This window comes from Strongylocentrotus purpuratus, unplaced genomic scaffold (genome assembly GCF_000002235.5).
Source record: "Strongylocentrotus purpuratus isolate Spur 01 unplaced genomic scaffold, Spur_5.0 spur5_scaffold_20, whole genome shotgun sequence".
In the NCBI taxonomy this organism is placed as follows: domain Eukaryota; kingdom Metazoa; phylum Echinodermata; class Echinoidea; order Camarodonta; family Strongylocentrotidae; genus Strongylocentrotus; species Strongylocentrotus purpuratus.
In genome coordinates this window covers 1,102,015-1,121,143 of record NW_022145606.1, presented here as the reverse complement: position 1 = coordinate 1,121,143, position 19,129 = coordinate 1,102,015, and positions in this window count along the sequence as shown.

Sequence of the window (19,129 nt, the reverse complement as noted above, 5' to 3'; positions counted from 1 at the left end):
AATGTCTGATTTATGGGCAAAAATGTGAATTTAATGACCTTATTTGCATAAATTACCATAAATATGCAAATGAGTGAATTTTTCAAAAAAATTGAAATTACCATAGTATTCTATACACTTCACTTGACATGTATGCAAATTTTCGCGGCGATCGGGCGTTTCACGGCCGAGATCACAGGGGGGGGGGGGGGCCTGAGAAGCCCCCCCCTGGGCTATGCAGTTTCAAAATAGCCCGGGCTAAATAGGGTTAAGCCATTATATAAAGAATAGCTGGCATGCTGATTTCAGTTCATACACTTGTGTGAAATGTCTTCGTATAACAAATTGTTTAAGCTGTGACTTGTAAGAAGTGAAATATACCTTTGTATGTTAACATACATTGCAAATTCGTTGTGTAACGACTTTTACGCAACATTCACTCCTTACACAATGGTTGTGTTAAGTTGCGTAACACAGATTACACAACTTTACACACTGAATTTGTAGTGTAAAGTGTTTTTTTTTTAAAACCACAACCCCCGTGTATTGAGAGTGAACCATCAAATGTTGTGTAAAGTTGTTACACAACGACTTTGCAGCGTATAGTGTCTGCAACATATTAATGTACAACGAGTAATAGATAATGTGCGCCTTAATGGTTGACCAATCCATATGATTTTAATTTAAGTGGACGCTAATGTGATTGTGTTAATTAATGCACAGCTGCATGATGACAGGGTAAGATGATAATTATAACCAGGCGCGTACGCAGGATTTTTTTCAAGGGGGGGGGGGGGGTTAACATTTATAAATCGGGCCGAAAATTTCGCAACGACTCAGCCAGCCGCTGAATAAGCGGGCGGGGGGGGGGGGGGGGGGAGGGGGGAAGAGGACACTTTTTTTTTTTTGTCTCGAAATTTGAAAATTTGACATTTTGCTCCGTTGGGGGGGGGGGGGGTAAGGTCAGCTTTTTTAGGTCAGCCGATAGGATACTGAAATAAGTTACTAAGAAATGAATGTTGATTGTGTAATACGTAAGAACATTTGTTCATTGAGAGGTTTGCGAATCATCAAAACACCAACAAATGAATTAAGTCGTGTTGAGAACCATATAAAGTGAAACAGCGCTGAACACACACACACATATATATGTAGATGGGACAATGCAAAATATGTGGGCTCAACATTTGTTCTTAACTTGCACAAATATTGTTAGTTATATTTTGAGAATGATGGTATTTACAGGCCAATCCTTTTCATGTGATATCGGTACCATGAAATTCTTCCACAAAGAAGGAACATTAAAAAAAAATGTTATCATTTAAAATAGCAAAAAGAAAAATACTCACTACCTTTTATGACTTTATTTGCTAGATCTAAACCTTTGCTTAAAATAACAAATTATCGATGATGGTGTTTACGATCCTTTAAAGCCCCTCTTCAAATGTTGGGGGCCCTAAATTCGCCAAAAATCTCATGGCGAAATTTCACTTAAATTGTATCATATTGTAGTAATGGACGTCATCTAAGATACACTTCTGCAAAGACCCCCCTCACCCTAATGTGTTTGAAGGCAAATATTGATAAAATAATACATAATTTGGATTTTCTGTTGTACGCAGAAAACTTGAATTTTGAATTTGTTTTGATCAATATCGACTTCAAACACATTCGTTTTGAAAACCCTTGCAGCAATATGTCTTAACTGATCCTCTTTCACATTATGATACAATTTAAATGTAATTATGCCATCATATATTTTGTGGGGCTCCCAACAATTTAAGAGTGGCTTTAATGGTACATGTAATCACTTCTAAAATAAGTAGAGGACCCTATTTTCTGCCTCCCTAGACCGACCGCCATCCCCGTCCGGTAGATTTTTACCGCACACTCGATTTGATGCGATCCACCTCCCCTAATGCTCCCACGTCTCTGGGGGAAAGGCATTCCTCAGCATCCCTCCTTATCCCCCCATTCCAATACACGAGTCTCCTAATTTCGCTGCGGTGGGTGGGCAATCAGTTGACCATGAGCATCGTGTGCGAAGCGAAATTGAATTTTCAAAGCATAGGTCACGTGTCGACATTAATCCTGCAGAGTAATCGAGGCATGGGAGACGATTCTACTTCGTCTACACTGCTGTGTATGCACTGCTGTTCGAAGCTAGCTACCCATGTCAATGCGTGTATACATGCACAACATCGCATGTACTGTACCTTCGGTGCTCGCTTTGGTCTTTTAATGTTGTAAAAGTTCTTGGTATGTTCATTACCTTTAACAAATATAGTTGGATGTGAAGGACACGACATTGTATGAATGTTATCTGTAGGCCTATAACAAATATAATGGAATGCTAATTTTGGTGCCATGCATAGCCTGATTTCAGACCCTGTCGCCTTTTCAGGCTTTATAATGTACATCACATACGGGACTTCAACCAAGTGGAGTCAGTTTGCAGACCCCAGTGGGTGAAACCAAGTGGTATTCCTGAATTATATAGATTATTATGAGCCTTCTACCACTGACTCCACAAACAATACCACTACTGCTGCAAGGCGGTTGCTAATGCTACTTCTACTTCTACTGCGTCTATTTCTACTACTACTACTACTTCTACACTTCTACCTTTACCTCTACCTTTACTTCTACTATTACTACTGATTACCGTTACTAACACTACTACAGGTTTACCACTACTACTATTACTACTAATTTACCTGTTCTACTATAACTACTAATTCACCACTCATATTTCTTCCACTATTCATGCTATGTAACTCCGAAACGGTCACAGTGTACATTAGACGTGAATTATCTATCTTACACTATGCCACTATGAACATACATGTAGACATAAACTACTGTTCTAATCAGATCATGTATTCACTGAAATAGAGGAAGAGTTTAATGGAGGAGAGTCGTGAGAATTTTCACTCTATATGTTCGTCTAAAGTAGATATTAAAACACTCACCAGCACAATATTCAACAATGCACATTCAAATGACGGCAGCCTTTTCCTCACTCGAACGTTCTGTGCTTGTCGTAAAATACCCACCACACATGCTCACGCACAAGCAACTTCACACACTCACCTACCCACCCCACACACTGACACGATAATGAAAATACATGTAATAATAGAGGTGATTATGATATTAAAGTGATAATCATAATGACAATGGTAATAATGATAACTATAATAGCAAAATTAGTAATAATAATACAGAGTAGAATATACCAACTCGAAATGACTTGTATGCACAAGCGCATTACGTCAAAATCAATCACATCATGACATTTCATCTCAGTAATAACGAATCTATTAAGAAGTAAGAATTATTTCTACTCCGCCATGTTGCCCTCATCTCTGAACAATGCTATCAATCATTATTACGCATTCTTTACATACCCGGTCATTTGTCAGTTTCATTACTCACACTAGCTCAATTGAAGAGAAGCAACCTAATGTACATTACTCATTAGGCTGATGATGGCTTTTAAATTTGATAAAACCATTACTGGGAGATAATTTGTTAACCGAACGACAATTCTTTGAAACCATATGCATTTAATATGAAAGTGGCATTCAAGCTATTAATCATCAAATTGGTAATGGAATCTGTCAATAACTTGACTCCTTCACATAGATGATATTATCTAATTTAATTTATATTAACAAATATCTTACCATGCAATATGTCAGACATTTTCTTCCCATTTTAAAAACACTTACTGCGTGATGCGTCTCATTTTTACTTAGTCAATATCATCGACAACTAAATAATCCTTTATTTGATATCATCAAGATTTGGATAATCATTTACATGTGAAAGACGTTGTAAGTATACTATAAACGTTGCAATTTATGAGTCATGTTTACTGGAAACGGTTTCTTGGTTGTAAAAAGTCGTAAGTGAAAACTGCTCTCAGTTTTCTCTCTCTTGCAATACCTGAATGTATCCATTTTCGGTTTAACTTAATAACATTTGAAGTGGATTTTAAAAGATTATTATTATTATTATTATTATTATTATTATTATTATTAATATAAATATGTGATAGTTATTATCTGTTGTAAGAAAAAATTACTAATAACTTTTTATTTTCTCCTCTTTTTTCCTCATGCTATCCTTGACGTATGGAACACTTATTCTTTTCTGCATCCATCATACAGGTAAGAAATTATATGGTTATAATCTTCTATATTCATAATGTGTAAAGAATACTTAATTTTTTGCAGTCGGAAAGAAATAATAATATAAGATATATTATCGACTCTGCTATTTAAAAAGAAAGTAAAGAAAGATGTATTTGAATCACGATTTTGAGGGAGCTTCGACAAGCGGTTGTAAAAAAAAAAAATCCGTTTTGGGGTTTGAGTCACCAATAAAGATTTTTTTTTTTTTTAAGTTGAGAAAAGCTACTGGAAAGAAATACATGTTGGCGGGATATAGGCTTGACAACAACAAAACCTACAAAGAAAAACATTATTGACGAGAGTGTGCATGACTTAAAAATTGAGGTTTAGAGAGAAAGAGAGAGATCGTTGGGCAAATGAACAAAGAGAGACTAATAACGAGGAATATATGGAATATTTCAACTTACGCTTGCCCAGGATGTAAGAAAATAAAAGCATGTGACACGTGCGGTGAGAATACAAGATGACTAATGGTAATGGAAGTAGGGAAACTAGTGAAATGAGGTAGGAACTAGAAAGTGGAGTGGATGAACTTTGTATCTAGTAGAAGAAAAAAATACGCTCAGCATAAGCCAGATCAGGGGACACGATTTTGCCCAGGGTTGTGGAAATGGGGAACATGAGGAGATTGGCAAATTAAAAGAAGAAGTAGATATATGGGGTAATGAGAGGAACATGGTCGATGAGCATTATGTCAAGATAAGAAAGTCGTGTAATCTTTAGGAATCTGTCATGCCACCGAATCATTCAACATTTTCAAGCTAGAAATCAAAGGAGCAAAACTATTAGGGGTCAACGTGATTGTAAAACATGCATGCCTCATGTTAGGATGACGCTGTATATTTCCAGGGTTGTCAAAATGGGGAACACAAAAAGACCGGAAGGTCATAACAAAGAACATAATGGTGGATTAGCATTACATGCTACAGTAATAGACACATGTCACAGAAGGATTTCACATGTTCAAGCCAAAAAATGAAAGGAGGAAAAATTGTCAGTGGCCAACTTGATTGTAAAACATGCATGATTCCTTGCAATGGGATATAATAAGATAAACATGTCACAGAAGGATTTCGCATGTTCCATCCATAAATGAAAGGAGGAAAAGTTGTCACTGCAAACATGCATGATTCATTGCAATGGGATATGCATGTTGAGGTCCTCGCTTTGATGGCAATGGTGTATACGAGTGAGTGGCATCATCATGACGGCTTGCTCGGTGGAATACTTCCCCTACCTACTCACAGGAGGATTACTTGGAGAGCGCTGTTTTGATTCTGGAGCAAACGAAGCCAGCCGTGACATGCATGCATTTAGACCAACATCTACCCAGAGTATGCTAAATTATTCCGCAAATTCATTTTTGACCCTGCTCTCTCTCTCTCTATACACACACACATGCGCTCACAGTAAAGCCGATTTGGGAATGGGTTATGGAGGAAAGGATGAATGTTAGTCACGTATTGTGTTATGAAAATCATTTACTGATTAGACTGTGCGGCTATAAAATAGCACGTAATAGCAACCAGCAAATTTAAACTTGTTCAGTAAAATTGCTTTAGTAAAATTAAAAAAGTGTCAAAATTGAGAATTCTTGATTGAAAACCCGATAGGGAAAAGGCTTAGGTGAAAATATTGTCGATCTCACTCCACGTACGCACTTAATGCATCTTAGTCCTTTTTATAAATATAAATATGTGACTGTAACTACTTCGATGTAGAGTTGTATTTACTATTATGTTAGATGTAACTTTGTTTTTAATTCTTTAAAACATTAAGATGATAGTACTATCATCAATTGCCAATAGATATACAAATGTAAATCCAAATTGCAGTTTAACAACAATCCCGAATTAAAAGACAATATAGAGTTATCTTAAACTAATACTGTAATTGCGAGAGTATACATCGGTGTACCAAAGTAGAAAGCATGTTTTCTGTTTTGCGTATGTTTCCGTTGAATTATCGGGCACACACACACACACGCACCCTATAATGTGTACTCTCACCCTCACACGCGCACACAGTGTTGCCCATTCCTCTTCATTTGCATTTTAAACTGCATTCCCGGGAGGCGTTTGCAATATTCAGTTTCGTGCAAACCGATATTGTATACACGGGCACGCTCGAGTTGACGGCAAATCGTAGCGGATCCTTATGTAGTCTATACATAGTAGACAGGTGTATTGTAAACACATTTACACATGTTTTCCTGGATTTTGATTTGTTTGAATATGCCACGAGCTGTGCTACCTGCTTTTTAAGAATGAAATATTACTCCTCATCAATCTAATGTACTTGTTGATGTTATTGAATGAATCCCTTCTATTAAGATGCTTACTAATCAAAGGTTAAGCACCCCAGGAGCATTAGATTAGATTTATTTGTTTGCAATTTAAAAAACACAAAAAAGGACTAAAATCGACATAATACAATATTAAAAATATATACATCGAACAAAGATTAGAAAATTGAGAAGAACAGGAAATAATAAACATAAGATTGGCCTTAACGTGAATGTTTAGAAGACTTTTTGATGTCTACTCCCAATTCTGAATTTTAACTAAACACTACTCCTGATTAAAATGACTCTGGGCCATCATGAGGATAAGCTTCCCCCTTTTATTTCCTTGTTGTTCTCTTTAGAATAAACCTCAAGAGAGACATTCCACAATTTCACTTTCAAATTGGGTACTCCCTGCTGCTAAAACTGCAATTCTATCTACAACATATAATCCCCCCTGAATCCAATCAGGTGAACGATTGATGTGGATATTGGATTGGAATGTTCCTCTTTACCGGGAATTCTTCTTATTGCACGCATTCAAGTTCTCTTAATTTAATCGCAGAGGCCCTTTGGGGGACCCTAGAAATAATCTCGAGACATTTTCAAACTGTAGTTTGATTATTTGGATAGTGAAAGGTCATTAAATGTATCTGTTTAAACTCTCCGAATCTGTTCTAGTGATTTGATGAGATGAAACATTTTACTTCCGTGTTCAAGATGTGACCTACAATATTTGGCAACGATTAGATAGAAAAGAAGCTGTGAGAAAAATGTTTACATTGAAATCCCTTTAAAGATAACATTTTACAGGTATTAAGAATGTGATAAAGTGAAATATTCATGAGTGGCTTCAAAATTCCGACTTGAGTGGAAAAATGATCTCCCAAAATGTGATGGAAAGGTGACAGCGGGAATGAAAGGTTACTTTTAAATATGTAATGATCCTTTGATGGAACCGGAGTGTACTCTCTTAAAGGGATCCGGTAACTTTGTCTCAGATTCTGAAACAAAATTATGGATTTAGCTCATGATGCAATGATAATTATAAACCTTTAGGTCAGTCAGGAACCCCATGACTTTTACAAGCCGATCGCCTGACTGATTATCAAGATATTTATGATTAGAATTACAAATTTTGAAAACCGTTCGCCTGACGGTTTTCATTACACTACAGTCTATTGGGGAAAACGAGTATGGTAAAACCGGTCACTCAACGATTTTTACTTTTTTGAGGCACTTCTTGATCATTTTGAAGCGCAGTTTTTTTAGGGCTTCAATATTACACCATATCACAGACACTGATAACACGTAGGGCCGTGTATCTCAGATTTAACATTGTTAAACGATCCCTTTAAAAGCATGTAATGGAAACGAAGTAACTTTAACATCAAGCTTATTCGAACTTTTAATGACGTCACAATAGAAAAAAAGCATAACCATGGCAACCATCAGCCTCCGTTGGCAGTCGGCTCTACGCTTATCCCTCTTCAGCCGTCCAATTTGGATTCTCAAATATTTGTCCAGGCAGCCCCATACTTTCTCCCCATAACCTTATTCTAATGGGGTCTTGTCTCGCGCAGCGTTTGGCTAGTTAAGCCTGCCTGGTTCACATATAACATGGTAAAGTGATGGCGAAATGGAAAGTTTTTAAGTGAATGAACGGCGAGTATAGGGTTGAAGAAAGAGGTTTTTAATAACAAAGATAATAATGATTAAATAAAATATTGAAACAATAATAATGATAACTTGTTTTGATTTGATTTGATTTGATTTATTGACCAACAACAATAAACTTCATACAATAATTAACATATACAAGAAGATAAACTATAGGTTGGTAAAAGGGGCCAGATAATAGCATATGTGCTAGTCGAGCCTAACCCCTTGCTAAACAAAGTATTTTGGTACAAATCCGTTAAGAAAACGTAAAAAAAAAAAAATGAATTTACTATTACAATCGATACTTTAAAGTGATGGTAAATGATGATTATGATTATGATGAATATGATAATTCTACTACTCCTACTCAGAATGAAAACATTGATAAAAGTAATGATACGATAATGAAGAAGAAAGAAGAAGAAGTAGAAGTAGTAGAAGTGGTGGAATTAGTTGTAGCCTACATTGTACTAGTAGTAGTAGACATTGTAATATCATATTAGTTAGTAGTAATGGTGTAGCAAAATAAAGATGAGGACCACAAGTAGCAATGGCCAATGGGCAAAGCGTACTTAGTAAGGTAGCGTGAGCCCAACCATTTAGGGGCACTAGCACCACGGAGATAAGGCACATAATTGCTTATGAAAGAAAGCGGTGGGGGAACGTGCCTGTGTCTGTATTTTTTCTCACTATGAACATGACTGACAAAGAAAGCGGACAAAATATACAGTTCCTCAGGTAGACAAAGGAACATCCCTTCACTGCTATTATGTAAAAATGTGTATAACAGGTGTCACATGCATATTCACCTTTTTACATAATAGCAGTGAAGGGATGTTCTTTTGTCTACCTGAGGAACTGTATATTCTGTCCGCTTTCATTGTCCGTCATGTTCATAGTGTCAGATGCTGAAATGTAAAATGTGGTATGTTTACACTGATTCATTTTGCTGCAGTGCTCAAGGCAGTTTACCATGTTATGTGTGAACAAGGCGCATGTATGAAAGAACCCTTTCTTTCCTACTCTACTCCCGTGCAATAATGGGTGTTCAGAAACCAATTTACCAAATAATTGAAGTCTACGGGTAAACACCCGGTCGGTCTGTAATAACTTTAAATTAGGACAACGTGTTACTAATCCCAACATTAAGTCCCCCTTCATTACATAGCCTTAATCACAGACTCTTCGATGCTTTATTATCGGTGCCTTCTCGAAGATAACATTTTGCATATTCGAGCAATGGGAAAAAAGACCATTAATTTTCCTTTTCTTTTTCTTCTTCATGCCTTAACAGCATGTGATCTGCCCCATCCTTTTGATAGGCCAATTTACGTTGAAAGAACGTAATCATGCACACATTAAACAATAAACTGATGGTTCCACCTTTCATGTACTATAATTATATACCCGTTAGAAAGAAAGAAAAGAAAAACTAATATATGGGTTCTTTGTAACGTGGTCCGATTGTACAAGTACTCAAATAGCCTTATATTTTTATTCGGTGGAAAAGCTTTATCATATAATGTTGTATTTCATTATTTACTGCGCGTTTATTTAGACTTTGAGGGAGAGCTGATTGGTTTCCCTTATACAGAAGTAGGATGCATGATTATCTGCCATGGTAGCGGATCAATTCACTCTTAGTCATTGATAATTCGGTTCACGAACAATCGTAGCGTAGATTAGAAAGTGTTTGCCCGTGATGGATTCGATCTATACTAAAATCTGCATCCGATGACTCATCCCTCCTCTGAGGGAAGCAGGTTTAAGATTTGCATAACACCGTTAAGAAGAGAGAAAGAAAAGATTGATAACAAATACGAGAAAATAACTTGAGCAAGATATCAGCTAGCAATTCAAACCTGTTGGTTTATACAATTTAGGGTTGTAAGAAACATTGAATGATATATATTATCATTATTGCAAGTATACACATTTTCATTATTTTCTGAAATAAGGAATGAAAAAAATATGTATTACTGCGCAATAAGATAAAAACGGGACTGATATTACGACAAAAAAAAAATGTAATCTGTTACAATCTACATTCCCTCGTTGACCTCTAAGAAATAATAAAGGTACATTTTAGTATTACTAGAAAATTATACCAAAGTTATATTGATGTGCAAATCACGTTCAGAAAGAGCTAAAATTCACTAGCACTTCAATCAGACAAAATTAAACTGGGACCCGTTTCACAAAACTTGTCATCAGTGACAAATGACAGCTGTTGTTATAAGCTACTGTAATTCTTGCTTCTGATTGGTTATCAGCAGATTTGTCACTGATTTTTGTCAATTGTCATTGAAAAAAAGGCTTTGTGAAAAACCCTCCTGGTCTATTGAACTACTGTATATGAAATCGCGCGAATGTTTGCTTTTTTCCTTCGCTTGGTACACTCATTTCAGATTCACACAAATCGCTAAGACTAAAAATCTATCTTAAAAGCCATGAAAAGTAGAATGTGTTGACCTCCCATTACATTCCTTGTTCATACTCTCAACCCCTCCTCCATCCCGTTTCATTGACTTCGACCCGGCGATTGACCCTTTACTCTGAATAGTTCTAATTTCATTCGCGTCCTGTGAATAACACAAAAAGGTCAATGAAATTGCTATCTAATCGGCGTGAATTGGCTTCTCCTAACCGGCCACTGCACCGGGCAATGTTTGGATATTATACAAGGACCGGTCTCTAGCTGTACACAGTGATTGAAACAAGCTAAAAGTCTTCCACTCGAGTTCCCCTTGATAGCGCTTCACGGAGATGCATAAAACATCTCCTTGGCTCCCTAGATTCAACCTCTTATCCTCGTCATGTCTTGGTCTTTCTGCTCTCTCCATATCCCTTTGGAACTCTCATGTTTTCCGTTTAACCTTCATGATTACCATACCACCTCTTGCTCTCTCTCTCTCTCTTTCTTGTTCTCCTTTAGTTGTCAGGGGTGCCCTTAAAATGAATATTGTATCAGGGGGAACAAACATCAACAACAACAAAATCAAAATTTTCCTTTTGGCTGCAGGCAAAGTGAGAAAAACAAATATATTAAAAAGGTTATCAATCCAATTGTTGTTGGTTGTTGTTCGCAACGAGGGTCATGGATTTACGGATTTAAAATCATACCTGTTTTCACAAAATTTGTTTCTTCGTTTATGCTTCCCTGGATTACTCTCTCTTTCTCCCTCTATAATTGTGTTTGTTTCTTTATTCCTTAATCCCAATAATCTGTCATCGTTTATACTCCCTTTTTAGCCTTCTCTTCCCATTTTCTAATTTGTTCGCAGTCCGCCATTTATGTGTTTACAACAATTCTGTGATATTCTGTTATCCATGTTATGACTCGCAGTACTGCAAATTAAGGAATTTTCTCAATAAAACTCAAAATCAAAACTATGATATCAATTTTCTGAGACGTATTTCCCAATGTAATAAACACGTTAAAGAAAATAAGGGTAACATGCTAAGGTTCATGGAGCGCATTGTAGTCTTAACACTTTTACTACATATTTCATTATACAAATATTTCCCCCTCCAAAACAATGATAAAAAGTCATTAAATGGATTCCATTAAATGACACGCCATTGTTGAAATCAAGAAGTTCAGCCCACTTTCAGCACAACACCTAAAAACCTAAGACATTACTTGCATCCTTTGGTTCTTTCCCTCATCATTTCACAGAGCGCCCCTCTCTCACTTCGATGCAATGTGGTGCTGTTACGACAGACAACGGTATCGATTATGATAATGGTACACAATCAGATCGATACATGGCCTGGCCGAGTGAGGCAATTATCGCTGGCTTCTTACGTGTCAGCGAGGAGAGAGAGGACATTTTCTGGTGGTTTTTCAATAATTTTCATGTACTTTTCTTTTTAGCCTGCGCAGAATAGTCTGTTTCAGCGGCCATCCATGAAATCTTAATATTATGTTAACATGCTCCAAAGACACTCGTTTATTTTCCTTATTTTTTGCAGTTGGAGGTATTATTGCTGTAGAGAGGCATAAGATGTTCTATAGATTTTATTCACAATACGTAATGGGATGATAAGAAGAGAATGCGTGTATGAGGGTGTGCATATATCCGTCTCTAATGATTCGACCGTAATACATGTAACACAATAGCGACAAACCACTACTTTAGGAGATAGTGGGAACGTGCTACTGATCATACGAGACGGAAACAAAAAGTGCAAGACATAACATCTACTTTCATGCACATACATGTACACATTTCTAGTCTGGCCTGAACTTTTGCTTGTACTAAAATTACATTCCATCGATTTTGACATTACAAACAACGGTTGGGGTCCATAGTCTTGAATAACCTGAACATGACCTATACCTTGGAGTAAGTATAACGAGGACTGCTTGAGTGAGTGTAACGAGCGCCCATGTCCATAATTTGACAATGATCATCTTCAAGAAGGCTCGATGGACAGAATGGTATACAGTCAAATTCTATCTAACTGGCAACTTCTCTATAAGGGCCACCTCTACATGTACAGTGGCCATGCATTTTTTTCTTCCGCAAGAAAGAAGTGTGTTGTAGGAACCTGTCTAGAAAGGCCACCTGTCTACAGTAGCCACTTTCTTTGTTTCACCTGTAGGGGCCTTAATAGACAGGCTTGACACACACAAGAGAGACATGTGTGTTGTAGAACCTGTATACAGTGGTCACTTTCTTTGTTTCACCTGATGGGGCCTCAAAAGACATGTTTGACTCCCACAAGAAATAAATGTGTGTTGTAGAACCTATCTAGAAAGGCCACCTGTCTACAATAACCCCCTTCTCTGTTTCACCTGAAGGAACCTCAATGAAGACAGGTTTGACTGTACAAGGTGTGCGATGAAACACGTATTGCTCTTGTAACGATTTAAAGAATTAAGATAAGATAATTGAAAGTATGCGACTGTCTGATGAGTTCTATTTAAAGACGTCTGCTGATATGTTATCTATCTAGCATGTGATTATGTACTAATGTAAACCATCCCTGAAGCTATCAGAACAGAACATATACATATACCACACACTAAGTCAGTATGTGTGTATGAACCTATATTTTGACCTCAAACCTAATATTTTAAACCTTTCGTTTCTTTTCTGAATATACATCCAATTGTGTAAAAAGAATGCAAAGTAAACTATAATATTCCTATATTGCCTCATTAATTTTAGCTTCGGAATATTGGCGTGTATATATGCATAGCACTTAATTTCGAAAGCAATCAAGTTTAAGTAAATATCTCCCAATTTTGATAATCACGAAGTGGAAAGCTCTCGATACTCAGATATTTCGAAATTACTATTCATGGTAAAATTAGGGATCTAAAAGATCACGACGTTTCGTGCGCCGCTGCAACACTTCGTCGTGATCTTTTAGATCCCTTGTTGACCATACAAATTGCGAGACAAACAAATGTCACTAGCGATATTATTGTTTTTGAACCTACATCCGAAATGAGTAGTATATTTAGCATGAATGATATTCTTGTTGATCATTTATATAAAAAATAGGGTTTTGAGACGTTTCTTTAATAGAAAACACTGATGAAATAATGGAAGTTACCAAATGATATACCATCCCTGAATCACTCCGAACAAACCACACACCAAGACGGAATGTAAATGGGTAACACTGTCTGTCAGGTCGGTATTCCACGCATATTACTCTATCTGTCTTTGAAGCAGCTCAGATAACAAAAACCAATATCCTGATTCGGATCATTTATACGAGGTGCCGAGACATGTTAATTATCGCCAACGAGGCTTCACTCTTCTTCCTTTCCAAGATCATGATTCTCTCTTTTTGTTCTCTTCGGGTATGTCTATGAGGGTCTTGAATATATAATGATAATAATAATAATAATATTTATGAAGCGCATAATGAATTGAAAATTTCTCTGTTACAATCATGACAAATTTGAATATATTATAAACATAATAAATAACAAAGCAGATAGACAAATGACAAAAAAATATTATGGGAAAGTAAACCAATTCACCTTTAATTACAACTTACAGTAGTTAATCTGTTTGACATTACATATCACAAATTCAACAAACAGACAACCATTATGTCGAACCAACCTCCTAATTAATATTTTATTCACATGTTGAATTAACCTTGTAAACCTGCATGTAAAGTATCAATTATAATAATTTCAAACACGAGCAAGGAGATGAAATTGACATTGATCTATAATGATAAATGTCAAATGCCTTCTTAAATATTTATTCAAAACATTGTTCTACCTATTTCTATCGAGATCAATGCTCTTAAAAGATTGCAATTAGACATAATATAGAACAGATAATCTATGGGCTGCGTAAGCATTGGAACACAACAAATTCTAGCATTGAAAAGTATATGATACTGCTGAATCCGATGTTAGAAGGCAGTTTAATAGTTTCACCTTAACAATTTTAATGCGATTTCATCTCATTTCATCCAATAATTATATTGCCTCAGGGTTTTTAACGCTGCGCAATATTTATATGAAAACAAAAACATCTACATATTGCTACAAAAATTTGTATTTGCACATTTTTCGTCATTCCAATTTTGTATTTACCATGTTTATATTGTTAAATTGTTATATTTCTTGAAAGTGCCGAATAAATAATACAATACAATACAATACAAATTGACTACCGATGCCATTAATGTTCGTTAATGTAATATGATATATTATGACTTATAGGGCTTTAAATCAATTTAAAGATGAAATGCTCAATGTGCACCTGTGCAATACATACATGACGGAAGGGATACAAATGTAATTGGTTTATCTTATTACATTCCATTATTTAGATTACTGCTCAACCGCGTGGTACATGAATACACGTACGCAAATATACATTTGAAGAATTCATTTCACTTCCTATGGTGTACTATGACATTAAAACAAAGGTTATGTGGATGTTTTTAGATCAACTGCTTCCATGAGCCGTTCTATGCATGTATATCTTGAAGTGTCGTATCTGCTTTGGTAAAACGACTGTCAGAGAGACTAGCCATCGCAAGGCGTCGAGAACATGGTGGCCTGCTGTTTCCCGAGGCGATGTACGCCAGCCTCACACACTGGTGAAACGAAGAAATAAGAACAGGCGATTTCAACGCTCTCCTGATTAGACTCCGATTGGTATTGCAGTCACGCTAGGAGCGATCTCCCTTTCCTCCTTGTATACCCACAGGTGCAAACGCCCCCCGGGAGGGTTCAGGGGTGATGATAACGGGAGGGGTCGTACTGAGCGATGTCTCGTGAAGGAGGGGTTGGTGTTAGAAATACATGACATAAGATGGATTTCATGCATCATTGGGAAATGACACAGTGTTCAGCCCAATTATAGTGAATTATGTAATGGAATGTAATTTAGTCCCATGGCACATCATGCTATCTAGTTCTGGGAAGGAACTGAAGTTAGAGCTCTTAAACAGAGAGTTGAAACTAATCATCTTGAATGAATCTAATGAAGATATGAACATACCGGTTACAACTATTCCTGAATATAAGAAGATACATGCATGTTCGTCACAAATTCTTCAGCCAATTATAAAATCGATATTCTTTATGGTATAATTTCTTTCATTAATTGTTTTCCTACAAATTCTTATCTCAAAACCGTTATACCCAATTCAAAAGCGTTGGGTATGACATTTAAATGAAAGCCCAGTAATTGACCTTTGGTGCTCCTGTAGGCGAAAGAGGGAAGATGGTGCATTTGTGTGTATTAAAGTACATAATAAAGGATATCAAATTTGTTTAAGGCAAAATGTTAGGACACATACACCAGCCTCCTCCCCCAACAAAAAAAACAAAACAAAACTCGTGAACATTTGTTGATAACAGATTTCGCTGTGGCCAGTTTTTAAATAATTTCGATCACGGAAGTCCAATCGTTTTTTTAATAAATATTGAATGGTCTTTTGTATCGTTTCAAACGGTCACGTTCACAAGCCGTGCGTTTTAAGCTCACACACGCGCACAAAACAATACTTTCGGAGTTATTGTAGAACTCCCCGTCGCCAAAGAATATGAACAATATAATAATGAATATATTCACTGCATCATCATGCTAATCCCTCATTTCCATCCCCCATCGTCCAATACGACACGGGTATAGACTGCCCAGCTCCATTAACATTTCATCCCCATGTCATCTTCATCTCCATCTGAGAGATGGTGAAATGATAATAGAGCCCTGGGGAAGCATAAACTATGCTCTACTTTCTACTCCGATCCTGCAGTCTCGTGTGCCTTTGTTGACCTGATGGCCTGGCCTAGATACACATTGTTTGTGGTTTTTGTCAAATATAACGATTTTCGTTCATTGAAACGTACGTTGAAATTAGATTAATTGAATATAGAGACAGCAGTTTTTTAAATGATCGCATCCCAGGCAATTACTTCTAATGTCGGATGAGTTGATTTTGTAAATAGTTTTAATGTCATCCTGGTAATCGTATTTGCTGAATCAAATGCTTTTCATGCTCTAATAAACGTGTGATACACTCTCAGTCTCTTCTGCTGGGCGACTGTAGATTAAAAAGAAGGGCAATATTAATATATTCCCGCATTTTTAAACAGGTGTGCGTGGGTGCGTGTGCGTGCACATGTTTACTGTATATATTGGCGAGAAGTTATACGAAAGAGTAATTAATCGCTCATCCTTCCTTTTTTCATCGCTGTTTTTCTTTTTCTTCGTCTTCACAATTTTGTTGGTCTATCGTCCTCCTTTAATAGTAAAGTACTATTATCATTTTTATTTTATCTTTATTGTTATCATTGCTATTGTTATTATGACTATTATCATCACCATTATGTTTATCTAGTAAAATGTTCTTTTCCTTGTCGTCACAGGAAAACGCAAAGAAACAAACTCATGGTGTACATGTCATGATTTAAAGACTATTAATGGACCTTGACATAAACGGACGTGCTGAATGATTAAAGTGAAAAGAGACATTACAGTAGCAAGCATTAGCTAATTGAAAACAGTGAGAGGACTGCAAGCTGTGAAAGATTGATGGCCCGTACTCCATAGTCAAGGGGTGGACGTAAAAGAGAGAGAAGTAATCAAATCCCTTATAGTGTCTGAGTGAAGGGAGAAAGCTCGAGAGAAAGATACTGTATGAAACGAATCCCCCCATCATTTATTAATTTAAAAATAAGTACATAAGAAACACAAATTTACAAAATGTATATTGATTACAAAGAAAAACACATATGTACTTATATCACAAAATTAATTATATATACTTAAAATAATATAATACATTTTCAGAGGTGATACTTTTTAACATTTGGCCCTCTATGCAATAAATCTGTAATGCGATACCATAGAACCTTTGAGACAGTATCTAAACAGAAAAGGAAATAAAATATAATTAAGACTAAGCCTAGAAAAGGCTGGAGGAAATAAATAAATATTTGTTGTTTTCATGAGTTATAGCCTATGGAGAAACGTCTCGAGGGATTAGTTATCACGAATCTACAATGGGTAACATAGCGTATATACCAAGGACAAAAATGTAATGTAATTGAAAATAAGCACCTACTAATTTTTTTAAAAACAAACATGTGAATGATTGTTGGTTAGTACTCTACCCTCAAAGAATGGGAAACCAAAAACTCGTCAATGTTATCCTTATAGGCATGCTAGTAAAAAGGGAAATTTAAAAGAGGGGAAGAGAAATGTGGGGGAGGGAAAAGAGAGAGAGAGTGATAAAGAGAGAGACTGAGAGAGAGAGAGAGAGAACTACGTTGTGAAGGAAATAGATAATGGGTTTCGAAAGCAATAACTATTGTAGGGTCTGGAAATGATCAGGTTGTCCTGCATATAATAATAATAAGTCCCATTTATAATAATCCTAAAATATCTAAGGAAAATCCTTCCATGGCAATCTAATCATTCTTATATTAATTTCTTTTTTTGGCGTAATTGAATCATCTATCTAACTAAATATAGAAAGGATATACGATTATGATAAGCAAACAAATTCCCTGGACAATATTTCTTTCCATGGATATCCAGAAATATAATTTGAAGATGCCGTCCCGTGCATTATGCTACGTACATGTATGTAAATGAAATACATGGCCATAACCACCGCTTATACTTGGTAATACAGCGTAGGATTATAATCACAAATGGAATTCACACACTCGCTCGCCTTCATCGTCACAGTAAAAAGGCTAGCTGTGGCAAGATTGTATTCAGTGCATGCATTATTGAAGGACACTCGCTCTTTCCCTAGGCGAGAGCTGGGTAGGAAACTGAAGAGGATATCGTTCTAGTGACTAGAATATGTCAAAACCATGCAACACACCACAATCACATTGTGCTGTATATGGAGGGGAGTTATAAATAGGGGAAGAGGCTCGTAGCGAAGGGCTATTTTAGGAGATATATGTTGGACATTCACTTGTCACCATTATGGAAGTTAAATGTATATTTGGTCTGAATTATGAAGATGTTTAGGTGTACGAGTATTAATTGCCACCATGTAGTAAAAGTGATGATTGACGATGATGATAAACAATATTATATCTTGTATGTGGCGATATATTTAGGCTGAAGACTTTCATAAGGGACAACTATACCAGTTATAATATTGCAGCCAACTTTATCACCACCACAATCATTATTGTCATCATTGTCATCATAGTCATCATCATCATTATCCCCCTCCTGAGTCCTCCACCTCAAAGTGATCATCTGTCAATCATTATCTTTATTAAATAATCATGATCATAATATAGCTACCTGCATTATGGTTATGCCCCGAGTGACATCATCACTGACTCCCTTATTATCATCACTATATTATATTATCGGTTTTAACAATTTTATCGGTTATTGAAGGCTACTATTATCATACATGCATATTATTGTTAATGAATACAACCTTTTCCATAATGCCCCTTTGTCTAATATTGAATCTGAATAATATCAACGTTATGACCATCATCATTATCACACTTACAAATAACACCTGTATA